Here is a 23,350-nt window from a genome sequence, read left to right as displayed (position 1 = left end):
CTGCAGCCGCGCCCCCTGCTGGCCCGCACACCTGGGCGTGCACGCGCCCGGCCAGCCCCGCACATCTGCAGAGAGCTCACTGCCCCGCTCACTCCCCCGCGCCTGCACGCCTTTGCCTGCGGGCACACGTCCTGGTCTGCCCTGCGCACTGTACGAGCACGTGCTTGCGGGCACGCACCCTGGTGGCCCCGCACATCGGCACGCGCACCACTTGGTCCCCCGCACACCTGCAGAGATCCGCACGCTCCGCACCGCCGCATGTGCACGCAGCACCTACCCCCCCCCCACTGAACGAGATCACCCCGCACATCTGTGGATGTTCACATGCCTGCACTCGCCCCCGCACGTCCGCACTCACACACGCCTGCGTGCACACACCCTGGTTGTCTTGTATGTGTAGAACCCAATCACCCCTCACTGCTGCACGTTCACACACCTGCATGCACACACATGCTGCACACATCTGCACCCAGCATGCACACATTGCACCACGTATCTGCAGGCACTCGCCTGCATCCGCACACCCTAGTTGCCCCACACACCTGCACAGAATCCCATTGTCTCGCACACTGCAGGTGCATACCTGCACACAAACACCCTGGTCACCCTGCACATCTGCACAGAACCCAATCTGCGCACACACACCGTGACTGTCCCTGCACACGGGCACACAACCACAGGAGCACATCCTGACTGCCCTGCACACCTGCATGCACACACCTTGGTTGCCCCATACATCTGCACACGTACACGCCCGTATGGGCCGCGATCCCACACACAGTCTGAGCTTCCTGTACTGAAGCAGCTTCCCCTGAGCCCTGAGCTCCAACCCACATGGAACACACACCTTGGCAGACCAGAGGCTTCAATGATGCAGGCTGATGATAAGAGCACTTTCCAAGAAGTACCATCCCCTTTTTACAGGATAAGGGAGAAGCCTGCACAAATAGCATGCAGCCTTCCTGCCAGGGCATCTGGGCAACCAGACGTATAAGTGTCCGTAGGGAGTGTAAACTAGGACTGAATTTGCAATGCTCTAGCTACCCCTGAGCGTGATACTCCAAACAGATGCTCAAACTGACTGCAAGGAACTTTGCTTTGCTTCCAGGGCACCGTACAAAGGCCCTCTTACAACTTGTCTAGCTTTTCAAGCCGGTTATTTCCAACTACTGTCAAGGCCAGGTCAGAATTAAGGTGGGCTGCATTCTCTCTAGCTTACTGCAGAATCAAAGCTAAATTACACAAGGCCATTTTTAATCCAGAATGGCAGCATCTATTGGGGGGGGGGGTGCAGCTTTACCAATCCACTTTAAATTCACCCCCTAGGAAAATTCCTGTGAAGTTTTCTAGGAGTTCCCCATGGCAGATGAGCCCTTAGTCCCGATTCAGGGCATCCACTCAGGGTGGGATGTGGAGCTGTGAGCATGCTGTAACTTCACCTGCTATCTTACTGGGTACTGGTTTCCCTGGGCAGCCCACAAATAATTATACACAGAGAATATGCTTCAAGTAGCAATGTAAGAACTTTTCTCCACCCCTCATCTCTCACTGGGCTGTACAAGAGCAGATGTCACTTCTAGACAGGATCAGGGCTGCATATGCTGGTACACTGCATGGACCTTGAAAACCTCCTCTCTCGTGTAACTACTATGACAGTAGTGCCTTAGACAGAGCCCCAATGATGACAGGGGCTGTTTAGCATCCAAAGAGAACTAGGAGAGGGGCTCTGCCCAAAAGAGCTTACAGACATTAGAAACAGGGGCAGGGTGGGAGGGGAACTTGAATGTTTAAATCTCCTGTTTCCCTGGGGTGCACTTCACTGAAGTTCCCCTGAAGTTATTACAGCTGCACAGAGTGGACCTGGCAATGTGTCATTAGGGAAAGCCCATGCTATCTAGAGCACAGGGGGAAGCCAGAACTTGCGGGGAAGGGGGACGGAAAAATATCAGCTGCCGCCAGAGCCACACAATCACGCTGGCAGCACAGCAGCAGCCAGAAGTCACCGTTGCCCCCATGTGTCCTGCTGCCTTGGGCACTCAGCTGCTTTGTTACATCCCTGCCTGACTGCTGCCTGTGCTGTAGCCCTCCGGCCCTCCCACGCACCGTTGCTGCCTACACCATACTAATGACTGCAAGTCACACAGGGTGGTGTGCATCTGAGTCCTGTTCCCTCCGGCAGGAATTAGCCGTGCCCCTGGAACACTGGTGATCTCCCCTGGTGCAAGGCATGATTGCGAGTGATCCCTGGAAGTGCTGGGTGGTATGGCAGGCTCCTTGCCCTGCAGAGATGGATTTTAAATGTCAAGTGCTCCAAGCTGGCAGCCTTGGCACTGCAGATAAGCTCAGCAAAGGCTCACACCAGAGGGTCCCGGCCACCGGTTTGCAACTGGCTCCCTGCCCTATATATCTGAATCCCTCCAGGTACCACACTGTATTCCCCCTGCAGTAGGTGATGCCAGCTCTGAGCAGCAGATCAGGGTTTTTTTTCCAGGGAAGCCTTTAAAATCCAAGGGACAAGGCTGAGGAATGGCAACTCCTTTCTCCTCCTAGGCAGTGCAGGCTCTCACAGACACAGTGAAGTGCAGGCCCTGCCCTAGGGAGCTCCCAACAGAGACATACAAAAGGGAGGAGGGGAAAACAACTTGCCTGAAATCAGTGAAAGAGGTGGGAGCAGGACCCAGCTCCCCACAAGTCGTGATCTGGTGTCACACAAAGGTGCCTCTCCTGGAGTGACTCCCAGTTGCTTCCATATGGCAAAGATCAGCAGGGCCAGACTCTCTGGGTCTCAAGATACTGGGGGCAAAACACTTGGTACAATTTCAGCTGGGGATAGGTGGAGAAGCAAGGCTATGTGCAAAATGATCTGATTCTTGCTGTGAGGCATTGGGACCTTCCAGGAAGGGAATCAAATGCAGCCACTGGAATTCCCCCTTCTCTTTAACACCCTGGACTGTGAGCACTTTCCCCTTGGGCCAGCTGGGCCTTTAGGGGGATCCAGGCCTGGAATCCCACCCAAGGGACTCCCAAGCAGTGCAATCCCCTCCTCACCTGACAGCCTGAACACCCCCAGCCCAAGGGAGAAGCCATCACTCCAGAGCACGCTGCGATGGCTCCATCCCTGCTGGAGGAGTCCACAGGATGCCTAGCACATGCTCTATAGGGCCCTATCCAAATAGCAGGCCATTATGAAGCAGCAGCAGAGGTAAAATTAAAAGGCTGAGCCCTGTATCCACTCTGCTGAGCCCTAACACTACCAGAATTGGGCCCATGAGTCACAATGTAGCATGACAGCTGGGCTACGGCACACATCTCACTCCCTCTGTCTCTCCACTCCAGGGGACATGACACTTTACTGCAGAGGATGCCAGTGTCTCACACATCTGGTCGGAGACCCTGGGGCTTCTGTCAAGGTCTCTGGGTGCTGTTGGACCTGCGAGCTGTGTGAAAGCACTTTTACAACCTCCTTCCTCTCCTCCCTTCGGGGCCTACAAGCTTGTGATCACACTGACATGGGGTGCAATAAAACACACTGCAGCAACACTTCTCCCTCCCAATCTCTTTCCCTGGGGTGGGGGGGCAGCTGTGATCTCTCAGCCCCAAGAGGGCTTTATGGCAGGCATACAGTTTTGGAATGGGCTGCAGTGGTGCTGATTCCTTCTCCCTTTGTTCTCCTTAAGCTGGCACCCCGCTTTAGTGGAACAATGTGCCTTCCTCTAGCAGCCACCAAGCAAAGTGCTTGGGGAGGCGGCTTCAGACAGGGGGTGTAAAGCACTGCTCTCCCCCAAAACCTAAAAGTCACAAGGTCAGCTCAAGTGCCTGCCGCTCATCCCTGTCCGCTCTACCCACCACACATACCATGTCGTGGCCGTACTGGGGTCCCTGTCGCCTCCCCACGGCTGTCTGGTTAGTTTTGAGCTAACGATGCAACCTGATGAGTCAAGCAGGGAGCATTTGGCAGGGGCAGCTAGTCCAGGGCTTTTAGCACCAGGGCAGTGTTGACAGGGCTCATTTAGGGACTCAGCTTAGCTGAGTGAAAGAAACCAGGTCCCTTTTCCCTCTCTGATCCTTTCCCCTTATCTCCTTTTGCCAGGGCTGAGGCCTCTTTTCATACCTACACCTCCCAGCTCAAACATGCAGACACACACACTCCCCTCCCCACCACTACCCCCAGCCAAGCAATAGTGAATAGTTGGCACGATCAGCATTTATTTATAAACCTGCCCCCAAAAACCTGGAGGCGTGTGTGTGTGTGTGTGTGTGTGCGCGCGCGCGCGCGTGCGTGAGAGAGAGTGTGTGTGTGTGTGAGAGTGCGTGAGTGAGTGAGTGAGAGAAAGATCAGCAGTGCCTGTTTAAATAATAATAGAAAGTCAAAGGCTTTGCTTAGCCAGCAGGTTTCTGAACAAAAGCCCAGCGCTCCTCCAACTTCCTGGAGCGAACATGACAAATGTCTGCTTTGACTCATTTACTAGGCTGGAAAGAATGCCGGCTTCAAAAAAAAAAAAAAAGGGGAGGGGGGGAAAAGTCCTGTGTTAAGAATGTTTTACCTTAGGGAGAAATGATGCACACATGAACCACACAAATGTGTGCACATGCACACCCCTCACAAAGGCCCTTGAAAAATCCCCCCTCCTTGCTAATGTATTTTAAGCCAATGTCTGCCAGTGTTTTGGCTGTACGGCTCTGGATTTCCCTCCTCACCCCGCTCAAGAAGGAGCTCTGTGTGTGTGCGTTCTTATGTGTGTGTGCACATGTATGTGCATGTGCATACATTTGAGTGTGCACTTTCTTCTGTGACTGTTCGAGTGTGTGTGCATGTTTGTGTACATGTGGAAATATGTGTGTGTGCATGTTTGTATGTGCATGCGCATTAGGGGGAGTTGCAAATCTTAATGCCAAAGCCATAATGAATTGGGCACCTCAGGGTGCCCAGTCAGCCCAGCTCTATTCCAATCAAGCAGCCCCATCCCTAGCTCCCTGACACACATGCACATAACCCTTTCCCAATGCAGAGACCAGCACACAGCAAAACTCCCTGAGCAGGAAGAGGCACTGCTCCAGCCTCCACACTGTCAGCTGTTAAAATTGGGAACTAATGCTGCCGGGAGTGACAGCCTGACTTCCCGGCACTGAGGAGGCTGGACGCGAGCGGCAGCTCAGGCACACCCGCCGCTCGCAAGGTCCTTTGCCTCCCCACCACATCCCGAACCATTTCCGGTATCCTGGAAACATCATTAGGATCTGAAGGGTGACTCCCTCAAAAATCTTGGCTGGAGAACTGACTTGCAACAAAAAAGGAACTGGTGCTGCAGGGGCCCAGGCTGGGACTCGGGAAGGGGCTTCCTTCCTCCCTGGGGAAAATAGGTAGACACTTTCAAAAGGGACACCCTGCTGCAGCAAACAGCTGCTCAAAGCCATGGGCCCTAAGCAAGGGAGGCAGGGATGGGGGCTGAGCTCAGGACTGCTGGCTCAGTTGGAGATCCGAATGCCAAGCTGGATCCAGGGCAAGGATTTGGGGAGCCAGGGACACTTCATGAGGGCAAACATGGTTTGTGGCAGCAAGCTGAGCAGTGCTGGTTCAAGGAACAACCCACAGGCTGCTCTGCCCACCATAACCACAGCCCACTGGGCAGGCTTGGCCAGGCCACATGGCTCCGTTAAGTGCCAGGGTGATCTCTCAGTCACACGGCACTGAGCCATCCCAGCTCCTGACCAAAGCTGCCACCCTCTGGCTGAGAGCGAAGGGTAAATGAGTTCACCACAGGGCACTAGGCTCACCTGCTGAGGTCACCAGGATGAACCCAGTGCCCCGGATGCAGCAGGCAGATGAGGCAGAACCTGCTCTGGCTCAGTGCACTAAGCCCATCCCCAGCCCAGCTGCTCCCCAACATCTGCTTCAAATCCCCTCGTGGTCATGCTGTGGCCTAATCAGCATGGAATCCACCCAAATCGGCTGAGGAATTCAGCCCCTTCCAGCCAACACTTAACTTAGTGCAGGGGAACCTAACCCCCTATGCACTTGCGTGTGCACGCACACACACACTCACCCCTCCAGCTGTCTGTCTGTCTGTCTCACACACACACACACCACTCACCCCTCCAGCTCTCTTCCACGCACACATATATACTCTCCTGTCCCGCTCACCCACCACACACATACATACAGAATACACACTCGCCCCTCCAGCTCCCAGCCTTCTGGCACACACTCGATACGGTCTTCCCAAAATAAAACCGCTTGCTGCTTCCTGTTAAGATGGAAGTCGGCACAGAGTCAGGAGCCTGACCCTGGACGTGTGAAACGCTGCAAGGGAGCATTTCTCGGATTCTCACTGGGCTTTTAGTCATGCAAGGTCGTTGCTGCAAAATAAGGATGAGCTGGATGGCGGGGGAACAACAAAGCAACTGGAGCAAGGGAGGGTGAGGGGAGCTATCTGGAGGAAGCAGCCCCAGGAAAGCTGGGGTGGGTCTGGCTGGTGGGATGGCCTGGGGCACCAGAGAAAAGCCCAGATCCTTTCCGCACCAGAGAAATGGCTGTAGATAAACCAGCCTCCCTCCTGGCTCTCTGCACAGCAGTTGCACAAATGCCGGATCTGCGCCAGTGCAGACGTCCTTGTCTGTGCATCGGCCAAAAATGACCAGCCAGACCAAGAGTCAGCTTCAGCTCTGTCTCCTGGTATTTACAGCAGCTGAGCAAACTTCTCAGCCGAGCCAACACATCCAAAGGGGGTCATATGTGCGCTTGCTCTCCAGGTGCTCCCAGCTCCCAGGGTCCCAGGCAAAGTCTGTGGCCGTGGCTCCTTCCACACTTGGGCCACTCTACTATGTCTCTGGAGATGCCCCTACAAAGCAATGACATGGAGGGAGCCCCCTTACGGGGCCATTTTTGAAAAGGCTGCAACTTGTCCCCTCTCGCCTCGCAGCGTTTCTGACTGGCTGCCAGACTGGCTGGCAAAACAAGGTAGCATCATTTGCATAAAAAACTGCCCTGCCCTACTGGACTGACACCAATTTGCAACAGCCCCATTCCCCAGGACTGTGGAGAGAGGTGCCCAAAAGCCCCGTTATTCAATGCTGTGACTCAAAGGGGCGAGGGCCTCTTTGTAGCACCAGGAGATAGCCAGGATGGAGACATGCAAATAAGAAATTGTAATAATTACCATGTTTTTGATGAGCACTTAAGACACAAAGGGACCCAAGAGACCTCTACACACTCTAGTGTGTGCCCACTGGCTGCAGACCTCTGGCATCAGCCTGGAAGCAGCCAGACTCTCCCTCTGGCATGTTTCACACTCAGCTCCCCTGCCCACTCTGGGGCTGGGGCATTGGTCCACAGGCCACTGTGCAATGTGGCCCATTTTCCCCTGTTGCCCAGGTGAACGGCTCTCAAGGACATGGGAGCATGTTCTCCAAAGAGGCTGAGGCCTGCCTGGCTGAGACTGTGGGAAAGGATCTAGGATCCCAAACAGGAGCAGAGCTTTTGGATGGTTTTGCCCAGCATCTCCAGAAGGCAATAAACCCCTCGGCCTCCCCTGGTCCCACCTTTGTGCAAGGAAGGCTGAACTTGTCATTGAAACCAGCTCAGCGCCTTTACTTTTAAAAGGCGAGTGACCACGTGCTCCAGGCTTGGGGTTCTAGTTGACCCTTTTCAGTCCTGTGCAGCTGAAAATGGCTTCAAAATAAGCAGTGATTTCAAGCAGGGAGGTGTGGTCTGATCCCAAAGGAACAGGCCCAATGGCCACACAGGCCTCTTCTCCCCAGCTGCAGGTACGTTCAGTCACGCACCCTGAAATGTGCCAGGCCAAAGCCTCTGGTGGGGCTCAGGCAGGGAAGCAAAGCAGCTTGACATCCACAAAACCAGCTAAGGGTTTGGTCTGTGTAGGTGCAGCACCATGCCTGTCTCACTCCCTTCCTCTTGGCTCAGCATGGGAGGAGACCCCTCCTTCTGCCCACCCGTGCACAGCTTGTGGGAAAACCGGAGTAGGGATCTCTGAACTGCCTCTGCAAAGGCAGCTCCTGAGATGGACTCTAGCTGCTGCAGCCACTCAGACGTGAGGCATCCTGCCACTCGAGCAAGGCTACAGAAACACTCCAGTAGGGTTACATCCAGATCCATCCAGGGGAATCCCTGTGCAGACCCTGGGAAGGGAAGCGTTACTGGGCGTTGGAGGAAACAGCCGAGTTTCGCAAAAACCTACCCCAACACCAAAGAAAGTGTTTGGGGCACCAGAGGGAAAACCCCACCACTGCTGCGTGCAGGAAGGAGCAACCCTCTCTCCTCCCCCCTCCAACACACACACCACCTTCTCAATACACCCCTGGCCTAAGTAATATTTAACCCCAAGAGAACCTATCAGCTGAATGCTGGACCCTTCCCTCTGTTATGCATGTTGGGACTATTGTCATGCACTATTCACCTCCCTCTGCTTTCTCTCCCTTTTATTATTTTGTTTTAAGGGGCTCTGCCTGATCAAACCCTTTGGCTTTGTTTCCCCCCGGAGCTTCCTCTCCTCCCTCCCGCCTGCTCACTTCAAAAGGGGCTCATTTATCCAGGTCGGCAGGCTTTTTAGAGAGGCAAATTCCAGGCCGCAGTCCTGGGCTCTCCCCAAACCAGGCCCGTGACAGGATGATAGAGAACCCTCTCTCCCTAATGGGCTTTCCCATCCGCTCCACAGTGCAGCCGGGGCAGAGACGGGGCCATAATTAATCTTTAACTCCCCGTCAAAGGAGATTTGGAGGAGAGAAAAGGAGGGCAAAAGGGGAGGCGTTTGGAGCGGAGCCCGGAGGGGAAAAACCTGCCGCTCAGCAGCCTGGTTCCCACTCATTCCAGGATCCCCGTTAATCAGGTGATTATGGCAGCCCCTCAGCCCCCTTCCCCCAGACCCATGCCTCCATGCGCTAGGTGCTGCAGAAGCACGAGAGTCCCTATCCAGGTGGTCTTGGTGCACCTTCTGAGACCTTCCAACACTGTACATGGCCACAAGAGGCTCTGCTCCCATAGCAGCATGTTTCCACAAGCTGACAGAGAGAGAAGGGGGGGGGGGGTGCTGCTTGCCAACAAGCTGGCAAAGGCTGGGGCCCCTGCTCTGGGGAGGTGGGCTGGGCACAGGGTAAGGAAGACTTACAATGCATAAGCAGAGGAAACAATGTGACAGCAATAGGCGACATGTCACCCCCATGCATCTGTGGTCTCTTTGGCTCCATCTGGCTCCCCTCTCCATGAGTCATCTAGCTGGGGGAGAGGTCACCGAGTCCTACACCCCCCTTCAGCTCTGAACTGGCTCAGAAAGGGGTATGTGATAGGGCTGTGCCCACTGCTAGGTGGGGCCTGAGATGCCCAGTCTTCTCCCTCCCACCCAGTTCCGCAGTCACGCATGAACAAAAGACTTCACCCTTTGCCTCTGGGGACCTCTGTCACTCAGTAACAGAGCAACGTTTGGTGGCTTTCCATGGTGCCTTCCCTGGATGCCAGGCCCAGCCTGCCCTGCACCATAAGGCACTGGAGTGGGGGAAGAGCCACAAACCTGCCGCCCCCATGCTGCCTCCATACATAGATGAGGACACCCAAGGGCAGAACTTGCCCAAGCTAACAGACACAGCACATGGGCGGCTGCGGACTGGCCACGCACAAAGACTGAGGCCCTCGGGCTCTGCTCAGTGAGTCACTCCCCACCCGCCATGGCAAGGCAGGCCCAGGTACTGAAATCCTTGCCAAAGGAATGCACACAAGCCAGCCCACTAAGGGCTACAGAGGACCTGCCTCATGGGGCTCCTCCAGCCTTCACTTACTGGGAACACCTGCTTCCCAGTGCCCCCGGTGCACAATCACAAGCTCCCAGCTCAGGATCCAGTGCCAGCACTTGCTCTGAGAACACTAGGGCCGGGGACCCAAATGCCATACACATGGGCTATCATCACAAGGGCATCCTCACTCTACAAGCACATGGGGCTTCCCATTCCACAGTGAACAGGCTCCTGCCACTACATTTTCAATCCAACCATGTTCTGTGCCTCCTGGTGGACTCTGAAGTCCCCATACTGAGGTTGGGGCTCAGGAGCTGTACAGACTCAGGGTAATCATCCCTCCCCGCAAAGAACTTGCCAGCTGAAGGATAAATTGAGGCAGAAGCTAGGGAGGAACCTTGCCCAAGGTCACACGGCAAGTCAGGGGCACAGCCAAGCGTAGAACCCAGATGCCCAAACTCCCATGCCAGCATAAGGGCCCGTACAAAGCCAAGGCTGTGCTCAGCAGCCCACCCTGCCCAGATCCTATGGCAGGCCCCGAGGGAGCCAATTTTACTCATTAATTTTTAAAACTTCATTAATTACTCGGCGTGGTTGGCAGGAAGGAAGGGGGGGTGCATCCACAGTCCAGACTGAAACTGGACCCCAGCGGCTTCAATGACACAGGAGGGATATGAGGAAAGAAGGCAGCCAGACCCTGGGAGCCAAAGCGAACAGACTGGATCCTACTGAGGGGCCCACCAGCCCCATCCTGCCCCACCACTCCTCCTGCCCACTTGCTGCATTCAGGGGGCACCATAACCATGGCACTAAAGAGGGTCTGGGTCCATAGGGCTTGCGAGATCACTAGGGGGACCAACTACCTGAATTCACTCTCTTAGAAAAGATGGATGTGACCATTTTGCTACGAGAAGCAACTACTGCAGAGCTGTCCAACTTTGTAGCAGCCAAGGGCTGCATGCCCCATGGACCACACCAGTGAGGGCCATGGGGGTCACACCAGCATGACACCCTCTGCTGCACCAAGCATGCAGGCACTCCCTCCCTCCTGCTGTACTGGACATATGGACGCTTCCCTCCCCAGTGCACCGTGCATGCAAACGTATGAATGTCCCAGCTCCACCTTCAGTGGGGTACAGGCTTTTCTGCTCATCACACTGCACTAGTGCCCCTTGGCATGGACTTCTCCAGCACTGTGGGCTGTGGCATATTGCTCTGCCCCACTCTTGGGGCAGGGCAGGGCAGGGAAGCAGAAGTCAGAGGGAGAGGGAGCAGAGGCTCTAGCTGCTATTGCTACAACTAAAGCAATGGGGGCAGCAGTGGCAGCACAGGGCCTGCAAGGTCATCAACTGGACAGCCCTGACCTAATGGCTAGTGCTGGGGGGCGGCACCTTGGGAGCCAGGACTCCTGGATTTTGTTCTCAGCTGGGAGAGGGGAGAAGGATCTGGAAGGTTGGGCTGCCTTAGGAGTCAGAACTCCTGGGTTCTACTCCTGGCTTTGCTGGCTTGAGGACAGCCAGGTCCTGACAGGCCCCTGCCTCAGTTTCTCCACCTGTATGAGCAAGATGGCTAAAACCCAGCTCCTCCAGGGGCTGGAAGGCTTTGTTCATAGGGCAAAAGGTGCTGGAGCAGCAAGCTCTAACATGGGGCCAAGCCAGCTCAGTGCAGCCAGCGTTTGCCGACATCCAGAAAGCGATGACGGACTGTGCCCATGGGGAACAACGCCAGCACAAGCCATTAACACCTCCTGCCTAAGCTGCCACCTCCAGCCTTGGCACCACCTGCCCCAGCTCTTCACACATACAGCTGAAGCCACTGATTCCCTTCTCTTGCATGCTCGAATTCACACCCCTGGTCCCCAGAAGCAGCAGCCATCCCCCACCCGCCAACAACTAAGGGATGTGGGGGTGGAAGGTGTGTAGACACATACAAAAGAAAGTCACATCCTCCGGTGGCAGCTCTGGTGCTCAAAGCCCTTCAGTGCCACCTGTGACAGGGCCACCCCTGCAGCCTTAAGCCCGTTTGCTAATTTATCCCCTACTGAGCAGCTGGATGAGGAAGTAGGCACAGGTTTGGGGAGCCTGGAGAAATGGGGAATGCAAGAAGGTACTTCCAACCTGGCAGGGAAGATGTTCACCTAGCTGCCTCACCTCCTTATGAAACTGTAAGTCCAGTCTCAGACCTGGTCACACAGGATCAGGGCCCCTAATGCAGCTGAAACCAAACCTCCCTGGGCTGGTATCTGTCCCCATATCCCAAGCGATAGGTTCCCATCCAGAGTCATCCTCTCCGATCCCTGCTGCCCGGAGGGGTGGGGCTTTCAGAAAGCCTCCAGCCTTCATTAGGAAGCAATCATGCCCCCTCCAACACCCACCCGCATCCCCATCCATCCCCAGCCTTGATGGGGCCATGCCTCTGCATGGCGAGGCCTGAATAATGGAAGCTCCATGCACTGGGCTGGGAATAGCAGGTGGCGGGAGCAAGTCAGGAAGCCTTGTCGAGGAGAGAGTATGAATTTTTTATTGGCCACGCTTGACTTAGCCCCTTCGGCTGTCACAAGGCAGGGGGGCAGGGAGGGGCAGGGGGCGGAAAGGCAGCTCAGCTCAGCTCAGCTCGGTACAGCACGGCATGCCAGCCAGCCAGCAAAGCAGGGCACAGCCACCCACGTGCCCACATCAGTGGGAAAGAGAATGGGGTGCTCAACTGATAGGGAGGCAGGTATTCCAGGTCACTGGGTTGGGCAGTCTCTCTCCTACTGCCCCTCCAGCTCTGACCACAGGCGTTGACCTACTTTCTGCCGCTGGCACTGGGCGGATAAGGAGGAGCTGCTGTTCACTTCCCCCACTGCACCACACTCAGGAGTGGGCCCAGTGCCCTCCCCAGCTGTTGAGAGAGCTGGAAAAAAAGGCCCAGAACCACAATGCCATGGGATGTGGCTGACAGGGGAGAGGCGTAAGATGCATCTTGTACCCAGGGGAAGCCAGAAGGTCAGGCCCCATTTACTCATGTCTCCTGCTCATGGCTCTGCCAGGGCCTCCCAGCTGCCCACTATCAGCCACAAGGCGCAGGTCTGAGCTGCCCCCTTCTGATCTGTCTCTGTTCATTACATCAGTGGGGGCTGCTGGACTTCATTGCTTTCTCAACCCTCCACTCCCAGTCCTGGCTCTTTCCCAGGTCTGGTGGCAAGGCCAGCTGAGGGGTATTCCCAGACCAGGGACAGGGCTGTGCTGGCAGCCTGGACACCTGGGTTCTGTCTACTATTATTGGAAGGAGGGTGGTCTACAGGTAAGAGCAGGGCACCAAGGTTTGCCACCCAACTCTGCCATAGACCTCCTCCTCTGCTCGAGGGGACAGTTACAGGCTGGCAGCTGCTTTCCACCGCAAACCCTTCCTCCTGGCCCAACATATGATCATGAGGCTGGTGCTGGGCCAGCTATGCTGTATAGCCCACCAGGCAGATATGCTCACAGCACTTCAGCCCAGCATTTCTGTGAGCCACAAGACACAGGTAATGCTTCTGACCCAGTCATGCACGCTGTGTGTGTGGGCATTGGAGGTGACCAGTGCTGGGACGGAGGCAGGACCAGGGACATTCTGAAATGCCCCCCTCAACAGCCTGCCAAACCCCCAGGGCTGCCACATGCTCTGGCTAGTATGAAGCAGCCCCTTAGCACTGAGGTTGCCCACCCCACACCCAGTGCTGGTGAGGAATGTGGTGGAAGGCAGGAGCAGCTTAATAGGTAAGCCAAGGTCTGGCGATTTCCAGGAAGGATACGTCTGACCCTGGGCACCAGCAGATGCCAGGTGCCTCCACAGGGGTGCATGTAGGGAGACCTTCCCTCTTCTACATAGTCACAGCAAGCAAGTCAGAGCCTCGTGAGCCCACAGAACCATATTCCCAGAGGCACGCCAGCCTCCCACATCCAGGCTGGCAGCAGACTGGGCATAGTGCCAGGCCTGTGCAAATTAAGGTTTCCTGAAGAACTGTTCAGGACAAAGGGCTGCTCCATTCATGGCCTCAGGGCTCATTAATTGCCTGGGCTAGACTGCCACGCTCCATCTCTCTCCCCTTCACACAAGGCCGAAGGGCACTCTCCTGAGCAGCGCAGTGTGTTGGGGTCAGGACCCGCAGAACTCCATGACCATGATGGGCTGCACCTTCAGGAGCAGGAACACCTGCTGTATACTGTAGGATACTGGCTCCCATCACAGAAGCCTCCAGCCACTCCCAGACCCTAGTCTCAAAGCTGGAGAGTCTCCTGCTCTAATCCAGCCTGGGCATGCCCATGCACAGCAAAGCCACTGCACAGCATCCAGACCTGGCGAGTGCTGTCTGGGGAAACAGACACACTGAACAGCAGGGCATAGGGCGCCCTGGCCTGTTGGACCCTAGCCCATGCCCTTCCTGGAGGTGTATACGACTGGACATGGGGCACGTCATCGGACTCCAGTGAACCCTGAGCAGGTCACCCCTTTCTAAGGCCAGGGACTTGCAGCAGACACTGCACTCAACAGATGGACTATTCGTCCCAGGAGGCAACGCTCCATCCCAGCTGAGTGCTGAGACACCAGTGCGCACTGGGGGCTGTAGTCTCTGCCACCAACCCTTCTGCTACCCAGCTGTGCCTGCAACCCACAGGGGAAGAATGGGCTGTAACCAACTCAGATCCTCATGGCTCTGCTGGGAGAACTGGCAGAGCTGGCAACTGAACCACCAAGGATCCCTGCATTTCAGGAGCCTCCAAGGATCCCTGCATCCCAGGACAGCTCAGAGGAGCAAATGGAGACATCACAGGGCAAAGAAGCCCCTGTGGAGAAAATTAGCTGGGGAGGGGAGGGGAAACAAAGTGGATAAGAGCAGCGGGTGTCCGGAGCCTGCAACTCCAGGACCACAGCAACTTCACGACTCAGTATTCAAGAGCTTACAAAGTCACGTGCTGTCACGGGACCCGCAAAGAAGCAGGAGATTCTCTCTGCCCCTCCTTAAGCCTGTTTTGCTCCCCCCTCCTCATCCCCTGTGGCAGAGAGAGAGAGCGAAAGAAGCACCCCCAGCCGACATTCCCATGCAACTGGGCCCGGGGGATCAGCTAATAACTCCACTGTGCGCAGATGACAGTTCCGATCACATCAATTACTGGGCGGGAGGATAAAGAGCAGTGTTGCTGACCTGGAAGGGCAGATCGCAGAGGCTGAATTAACTCAATTCTGAGCTGACGGCGGGGGGCTCACACAGGGGCGCAGCTGGAAGGGGTGACATGTGGGGCTGGTGCCCCCCACCTGCTATCAGTCCGTGGATCCCTACTCCCTCCTGAGTGCCCCACTGCTGCATCCACAGCCAGAAGGACAGGGGGGCACTGGAGCCTGCAGCCCCTGGAGAAGGCGCCCGACAAAGGTCAGGGAGCATCGCCATCCACCTGTCCACTTGTATTAGGGAGAACCAAGCCAGCCGCGTGCCCCATGCTGGGACCCTGTGCCCCTCCCAGTCCTGCCTGAAAGGGGGTGCTAGACTCAGCGCCCCAATTTCCACCCCCTGCCAGGTCACACACACACACAGCATACAGGTAGGAGGCAAGGGGCAGCCCCCAGCAGCACCGGGGCAGCCTGGCACACTCCCACCAGGAGGGACAGGATCCCATGATGTGGGGAGGTAGGGCTCTGCACCCCTCAGCCTTGCACAGCACAGGGATGGTGGGAAATCAGCAGCACAGCTACACTTGAGTCCCTTGGAGAATAAGCTAGAACCATCCCCCAGCCTGGGTCTGTGGACAGGCAATAGCAGTGGCTTAGTGCATTCGCATACCAGCCCGAGCTTGCACACGCACTCACACAGGCACTAATGCAGGTTATCCTTCCCCACAGCTGTCCCATACCTCAGCTCAGCTGGTAACCCCCACTTTTCATCTGCCACCCCCTCCCACCCCAGCCATGGGCTTCCCCCTCTCCACCCCCAAAAAGCTCTGCTGGGCCCCTCCTACCCCCAGACTGACTGCAGTATTTTTCTGAGAAGGCCCAAGCCTGGGAAAAGCTGACTGCATGGATTCTCTAAACCCAGAGGGCACAGCACTGGGCACCAGGCCTGACATGGGCAAAGGGGGATGGGCACAGAGCTTGCATCAGCCTCTTCAGTAGAGCTACGATCCACACTCTAGCACGCAGGGCCACCATCAGGCCTGATACAGTGGGCCTGAGGGAGCTGGGCAGGGGGCAGTGGGTTCTCTGCTCAGGGCAGCAGGAAGCCTGCACAGAAGGAGCAGGGCTGGGCAGCAGGGATGTTTTGCTGACAGCCCACCCACAGGATTGCATTACAGCAACCGTGCCCCTGCTCCTACCCCGTCTCTGCAGGGCTCGTCCTCAGCTCCGGGGCCAGCTGCCATGCTGGGGTCGGGCTTGGCAAACAGCGCATTAGCGCCAAAGCACAGTGATAAAAATAACCCTGGTGCCCTCCCCCCGCCAGGCCGCTGGCAATGGGGAATAGCTGCAGGAGCCAAAAAAGGGCCAAAAAGAGTAGTGCTGGGAGGGTGCCATGGGAAAGTGGGTGGAAGGGCCAAGAGTGCCTGGCTCCCGGGTTCACAGAGACTGGCTGACACAACCCTCCCCTCCAGGGTGTGAGCAACTGGTGGGGGGGGACCTGCCAGGACTTCTCTGCCCAATCCAGAACCAGGAGGGACCCACCCCCAAGAGAAGGGGAAGCTAGAACCAGCTCCATATGGGCAGGGTGCTCTCTTCCTGGCTCTGCAGGTATCCCGAAGCTGCCTGCCAGCCCAGTCCCAGTGCCCCTCAGTCCTGACCCTATTATTCTGGCAGGGGTGGGGAAGCGCCTCCCTTCCCCCATTCCAGCTCTAGTTTCATCCCTGGATCCTGCACATTCCCCCCACAGGCAACAGCTCAGTTCTGGAAGACCTCCAGAACCTTAAAAAAAAAAAAAAAAAAAAAAAAAAGCACCTAGAGTTGCAGAGAGGAGAGGCCAAGGGTCAGGACACTTGGGGTCTATTCTCAATTCTGCCACTCTGTGAATCAAGTCAAGTCAAGTCCCTATCCCGTGCCTCAGTCTCCCTGCTGCCTTTCCCCTGCCCTCCCTAGCACAGGAGAGGCAGGAGTTGGGAGTGCCCCAGGAAGCCATGGGGGAGTCTGGAGTATCAGCCCCCCAGGCACATCCGGGTAGCTGTCATTACCCCATGCTTGCCCAATATCTGAGCAGAGGTATCCGCCACGCTGCCAGTAACACACCCATCCCCACCCCTCCCTGAGAAAGCCACAACACCACAAGCTCTTGCAGCAACTGGGCTGGCAAGGGTGGGGGGAGAAAGAATTTTCTCCCTATGAGACTGGCACTGGGGTGCTGGGCACAGAACCCAAGGATCTGGCCCAGGGAAGAGTTGCCCTGCGCTAGGACAAAGGGGTAGCAGAGTGCATGCACTCCCACTGCGCCCCACGATGCCATCCAGCGTCAGGCTTGCTTCCCCTTTTCTGGCTGGCACTTACGAAATCGCACAAACCACCTCGTGCGGAACCTGCCAACGCCCCAGCCTGGGAGAGGCCTGGGCAGGAGGTTCCCAGGCTGAGTGGACTTGGGCACCACCTGGAGGGGGCCCGACCCAGGGGCCACTGACGATGGTACCTGGGGTAGGTGTGGGGGCAAAGGAACACCCCAAATCCCTGGGTATCTCCTGCACTTTGCAAGCAGCCCTGGCTGGAGTCAAGGGCAGCAGAGCACCCCCTGCTGAGTCCAAACCCAAAGTGCACCCTGAGGGATGCGGCCAGAGCTGCTTGCAAAGGAAACCCCTGCTCACCCATCCAATAAGCCCCTGTCCCACTCCTTCCATTTCCCTTACATGATGTTTCTCAGGCCCCATCTCTCCTGCCAGAAGTGTCCATTTCCCTCCCCTGGCTCAGTACAGGGGTGAGGAGCAATGGTCCCTAGCAAGGCCACAGCTGGTACTAGCCAGCCCCACTGCAAAAACGCACAAGAGCACTGAAGCTCAGCTGTCCTCTCCCACTCCTCTTCCCTGCCCCCCCCTTCAGCTTGATGTGAATACAGCAGCTTCGCAGCACACCAGAGCCAGCCCACCCCAGAGAGGCACCATGTGGACTGTGGCAAGGTAGGAGTAGGGCAGGCTATACCCAGCACAAAGGGACCATGGTTCAGTCTATGGGGCTGGGGCCCATGCAAGGCCTGGCATGTTGGAGCCCTGCTCTCAGCCATAGCTCCCATCTCACTAGGCTCTGGTCTCCATTACTGCCAATGTCACCTGTACAGCCTGTAGAGTGCAGTGGGGCCACACCAGCCACAAACTTGAGCTGGAGAAGGCAGAGATGGGCTGGGAGGCAGGCAGGGGTCTATTGGATGTGTCTGCTCAGGGGGGGGATGGCCCCCTCCTGCAGCAGCTGGCCCCAGTTCTCAGCACCTTGGGGCTGCAAGGGGCCCAAGCACATGGTTTGGGGGCTCTTGGCCAGAAGAACAGCTGAGGGCAGGGAAGAGGCAGCCAACCCCAGCAGCCAAAGAGGGACCCCAGAGGACTAGACGGCCGCAACAGCTGCAGCACATCTGGAGCAGCCGGGCTGTAGGCCTGTGGGGCCCTGGGGGCAGTTGGGATCCCTCACTGGACGAGCAGCACAGGATGTGGGGGGAGGTGGGAGCTTCTCTCTGCCCAGCTACAGCCCCTGGAAGGGGAAGACAGGGGGTTCCTTGGCTCTCCCCTGAAGTGGGACTCCCAGCACTGTCTTACTTGTGCACAAAGTCTAGGGCAGATGTCCCCCTGCCTCCCACAGCCAGGAGGGCTGCTATTAGAATTGCTTTGATATCAGCCCTGCATAATCAGAAACAGGGGAGGGCAAGACACCTGGGTTCTATTCCCAGCTTGGACAATAACCCAGGAGCATCATTTCCCTTCCTTCTGCATGGGGGAAGGAGAGCAGGCAGAGACCGGTGCCAGAACCCACCTCCCACCGCTGTCTGGATCCTGCAGAGGAGGGGAGGGGTGTGGTTGGCTGCTTGGGCTCAGGCTACAAAATACGGTAGGTCCTACCAAAACAGGGATCCTCCTGGGGATGTGCTGTGTGGGAAGCCCAGCACACATTTCTAAAAGGCAGAGGGTGGAGCTGGGCAGATTGCTGCGAGCACTGTCTGTCTCACCATACTGGCATCAGTCCCTGTCCTGGGGAAAACAGAGAATCACCAAGGAGCAGGGGCTGAGACTGAACATCCTCCACCCGCTAGCTTCCAGGGAGCCACAGCTCCCTTTCCCTACCAACCCAAGAGGAAAGTCCCAGCAGAGAGGTCACCATCGCGGGCACTACCCTAATGCCACACAGTACTAGGCAACCCCCTTAGTCCATGCACCTGCAGGAACAGAGAACTCCGAGAGAGCAGCCAGGCTGACAGCTAGGGACACAGTGAGAAAGAGCCAAGCACTAACATGCCCAAGGTCACACAACAGATCAGGGGCAGAGCTGTAAATAAGGGAGAGGTCTCTGAAGTCCCAGCCCCCTGCAGGGCTGGGCAGCTTCACACACAGCTACTGACAGTGCTGAGTAAGAGCCCCCTGGCCTAAGCCTGCCCCCATATGCCCAACAGAGCCTGCTAGGACCTGTCAGCCAGGAATCAGCTCGGTTCCACATACAGCTCTATCTGCAGGCCTGCCTCTCAGCACTGCCTCCCAAGAAGGGGAAAAGGGATCAGGACACCTGTAAGACTTCCCCCCCTGCAGATGTGTAAGGGGGTCCCCAGCATCAGACATATGTCACAATCACAGCCTGTCCCCTTCCCCACCCCTCCCCAGGGACTTCTCAACTGCCCCAGGCCAAAGAGGAGCAGAGCATGAGTCAAGGCAGCCTTAAGACCGCTCTAATTCTCAGGAAAAGGTCAAACCCTGGACTCTCCTTGCACAGGCCCAATACAAACAGCCCTGGCAACCCAGCAGAGTCATTTCCCAGTGCAGGCAGCTGGCAGGCAGCTGGGAGACTCCAGGCCCAGCCCAGCCAGGTTCCTCCAACAAGTGGAAGTGAGGATCCTATGGCAAGGCCTGGCCCAGACCCAAACCCAAACCCTCACCTGCTGTGAAGCAGAGACCCAGGAGGCAAATAAAGGGAGGGATCATGCTCTCAAGGCAGGGGTAAAACCTGTTCCTTAGAGAAGTATGACCCATAAAAGGGAATTACCCCCTGGTGTGGGTCAGCCTGGACCCTCTCACCACTGGGGGCCTTGTCCAATTCACACCTACGGCTGGAGGTGGGGTAGGGTGGCATGAGACACAGGACAGACAGGGAGCAAGTTCAGGACTTCATACATACAGTCCCTTCACCTCAGATGTGGCTAGACTGCGTTCTCAGAAGCTGGATCACCCACAGTCAGCGCTCCTGCCAGCACAGGAAGCCTCACCCCCCAGACCCGGTGGTCTGCTTCAAGCCCCAAGCTCCCCAAGTCACGAGATCTTGGTGCAGGGGAGGGATATTTCCCACTAAACAAACAAAAAGCTGATCAGGCCCTCATGGCTGGAGAGAACGATGGCAGGCACAAGTCTGGACAAGAAGGTTCAGCCAGGGCATCTGGGAACCAGCTTCCCAATAGAGAAGGAGCTTGGGGCTGCCCCAGCTCCTACCAAGTGCCCAACTAGGGATTTCTAAAGCACCCGAGCTGGGCCCCTAGAACATGCTCAGGCCCTGGCAGCTCCCAGGGGGTTGCTCCTTGGAAAAACCAGCCCTGCGGGCACAAGCTCTCTGGGCAGCAAGGCGGCGGCCCCACCACAGATGCACAGAGCAGGTCCTCCTCCATTCCCGTGACTGGAAGCCTTGCACCCCCAGGGGCGCCTCCCCAGCCCACTTGAGTGCTGTATTATTAAAAGACTGCCGTACGCAGTGTGGGGTGGTTTGCATGAGGCTCCCCTGCTCCCATCAATAATTGAAGATCTTAATGACAGGAGCTGCCGAAGCTGGCAAGCGCACAGCTGGGAGAGGACGGCGCAGCCCATCTCTCCCCCGTGGCAACAACCGCTTGCTGTGCCTATCAAGCACCGACCCCCGTGCCCTCCCTGCTGAGGGGGCTCCAGCTCAGTTACAGGCCTATGCGGTGGCTCTTGGTGACACCCAAGCCTTGCCTGGAGGTATCCTGTTCAAAGCGGCTGCGTTAAATATTCAGGTCTCCCCCACTTAGATGTCGCATGGGCTGAGTGGCGTGGCATGGCCTGGCTGGGTGATGGGACTGAGCAGGTAGGTTCAAAGAGCTCGGCCCCCCTGGCGCCTGGCTCAGTAACCACGGCTACCCGAGCCGTAAGATGAGGCCTGAAAGGAAACCCAAGTTTCCACTAGAAGTGATTGCTGGGGGGGGAGGGGGGGGCAGGGCAGGGACAGGCTTGTGCCCTGGACCAGCTGCCCCATTCCCATGCCCAACTCCCCACCATGGGGAGTGAGACATGGGGACTGGGGCTCCCCCAGGAGGCATGAGACCTCCCAGCCTGCATCCGCTTCACCCCAGCAGCTCTGGCTACCCCAGCCTTGAGAGAGGCAGGAGCTGGGTATGAAGCAGGGCATGGCTAACATGCCAGGGAAGGGATCGGAAAAAGTGCCCAGGCAGGCCTGAGGAAACAGAGTGTCTGAGCCCGGGCTCTCATCCCCAGGACAGCCTAATCCAAAGAGGAGCTGTTGGAAGGATCAGCTTACCAGAAGGAAAGCCCGAGTACCCTGCACCAGACCCTGAAACCCCGCTCCATAACTCTGCCCAGAGACTTGGACTGCCAGACCGAAACGAGCAGCTCCACCCATCAGTACCTTCGAACGGTTCCTTTTCCCCCCACCACTGAACCCCCAGACCAAAGCCCAACAGCCCTGTTACTTGCCCATCACCAGGGTGCAACAGCCCATGAAGGAGCTAGACAAAGTTGATGCTGATAGACGGCAAACCTGCCTAGGATGAACCTGTTATCCTAGGAACACAGGTTAACTGCACCTGCCAGATCCCTCATGAGAAACCTGGTGGACACCAAGTGAGTAAAGACAAGGCAGGACATGCCTGGCGGCCCCACTGGGCTGGAAGAACTGCCTCCTTCTCTAGGCTCCCACATGCCCCACAAGCTCAGGTCTTGCAGAGCCACTTCCAAACACTACCTGGGCACTGGCCTTTGGGTGGGAAGCACGTATCATGCATACACGCACACACAAATGTGCTGGCTGTACTTCTGACCACCTCAGGCTTTCCTCCACTCCCAGTTCTCTCCTCTCTGCCAATACAAAGTGCTTTAAGAAACTGAAAACCAGTATTAGCCCCATTTAATTGCTAAGGAAACTGAGGCACTGAGAGGGGAAGCAAATAGCTTGAGGCCATGTGGCAGCACTGCACAGGAGCTAAAGATAGAGCCCAGGAGTCCTGTCCACTCCTGCACCTGCCACCCAGCGCACACGTGGACACGATGAGCAGCATGGCCTGACCTGACCTCAGCTGACATGAGGGAGCAAGAGCAACCCAGCACCTCCTGTGTGCAGTGACACGTGGGAGCATGGGGACTATGGTCACAGTGGCCAGCGCTTGCCCTGACTCAGCTGTGTGGGGATCAATGCAAGCCCAGGGCACCACAGCTGGATACACATGGATGGGTCTGGAGAGGCCACAATCCCTGTACTCGCCCAGAAATACACGCACGCGCAAATACACATACAAATACACACACGCACGCGTGTGCACCACTTCCAGCTGCTCCCCCCCTTCGCGGCCCAAGCCCTTCGCGGCGTGTTTGTGATTATCCAGGTCCTTGTGATAAACGACCCTGTCAGGAATAAATTTAATCAGAAGCAGACAAGATGATTATATTTATCACTTTCTACTGATCTGCAGCTCGGGGGCCAGAAGCGGCCGTGAGGGTATTGTAGGCTGAACAAAGAGACCATTAATAACGACTCCGGCCCCGGGGCGCCAGGGCCCTTATTGCATTTTTTATTCGTCGGAGTTCTCTCCTCCAGCGCCTCCTCGTGCCTGCTCCCCCTTGCCGAAGCGCTTTGTCTTCCCCGAGCCCCATGCTCCGCAGGCAATATTTATCCTGCACATTGATTTAAAGGGATAATTAAGGGCTGGGGGCGGGTTCCTTCATTTTATTTTATTTTTAAATTAAAACGGGTGGGCAGGAGGGGAAGAGCTGTGGCGCCTTTTCACCTCAGAGAAGCACACGGAGCCAGAGCACGGCCCGAGGGCACGTTTGGGACGACCAGACAAGAAAAGCACTGTGTCAGAGGGGTGGAAGCGAGGGAGGTTTGCATGCCGTAAGTGGCACCAGCTGAGCAAGGGGGATGGAGCCCAGGAATGGGATGGCAGGGGGTTGCAGGTCAGAAATGAGAGGCACTGGCAGAGCTCTGCCACGGGGGGAAAGGAAAAGCCCGCTGGATCCTGGCCCAGAGAGGGGGGCCATGCTATGGTGTTGCTGAACGAGGTAGGAGGGAACCCCGTCTCAGCAGCACTGCCCGGCACATGTTTCCAATCCACTGCGGGGGTGTGAAAGGGGGAGGGTGCACTGCGCTCCCAGCAGCGACCCCCACGACCTGCTCCACTCACTTCAAAGCCTCCTTCCCTGGGGCCTGGCACACCCACCCCCAAGGATGGAACTTCACACAGGGAAGGATGAAATGG

The 23,350-nt window shown here is 56.8% G+C and overlaps 1 protein-coding gene across 3 annotated transcripts in view; it reads right to left on the bottom strand.

The window, feature by feature from the left end:
• Positions 1–23,350, bottom strand: part of RARA (retinoic acid receptor alpha) — a 96,808-nt gene that overhangs the window by 33,048 nt on the left and 40,410 nt on the right. The window lies entirely within an intron of this gene.

Source organism: Crocodylus porosus, unplaced genomic scaffold, assembly GCF_001723895.1.
Source record: "Crocodylus porosus isolate Cpor-Errol unplaced genomic scaffold, CroPor_comp1, whole genome shotgun sequence".
In the NCBI taxonomy this organism is placed as follows: domain Eukaryota; kingdom Metazoa; phylum Chordata; order Crocodylia; family Crocodylidae; genus Crocodylus; species Crocodylus porosus.
The sequence above is the reverse complement of the archived record's forward strand: the minus strand, read 5'-3'. Positions and strand labels throughout refer to the sequence as shown.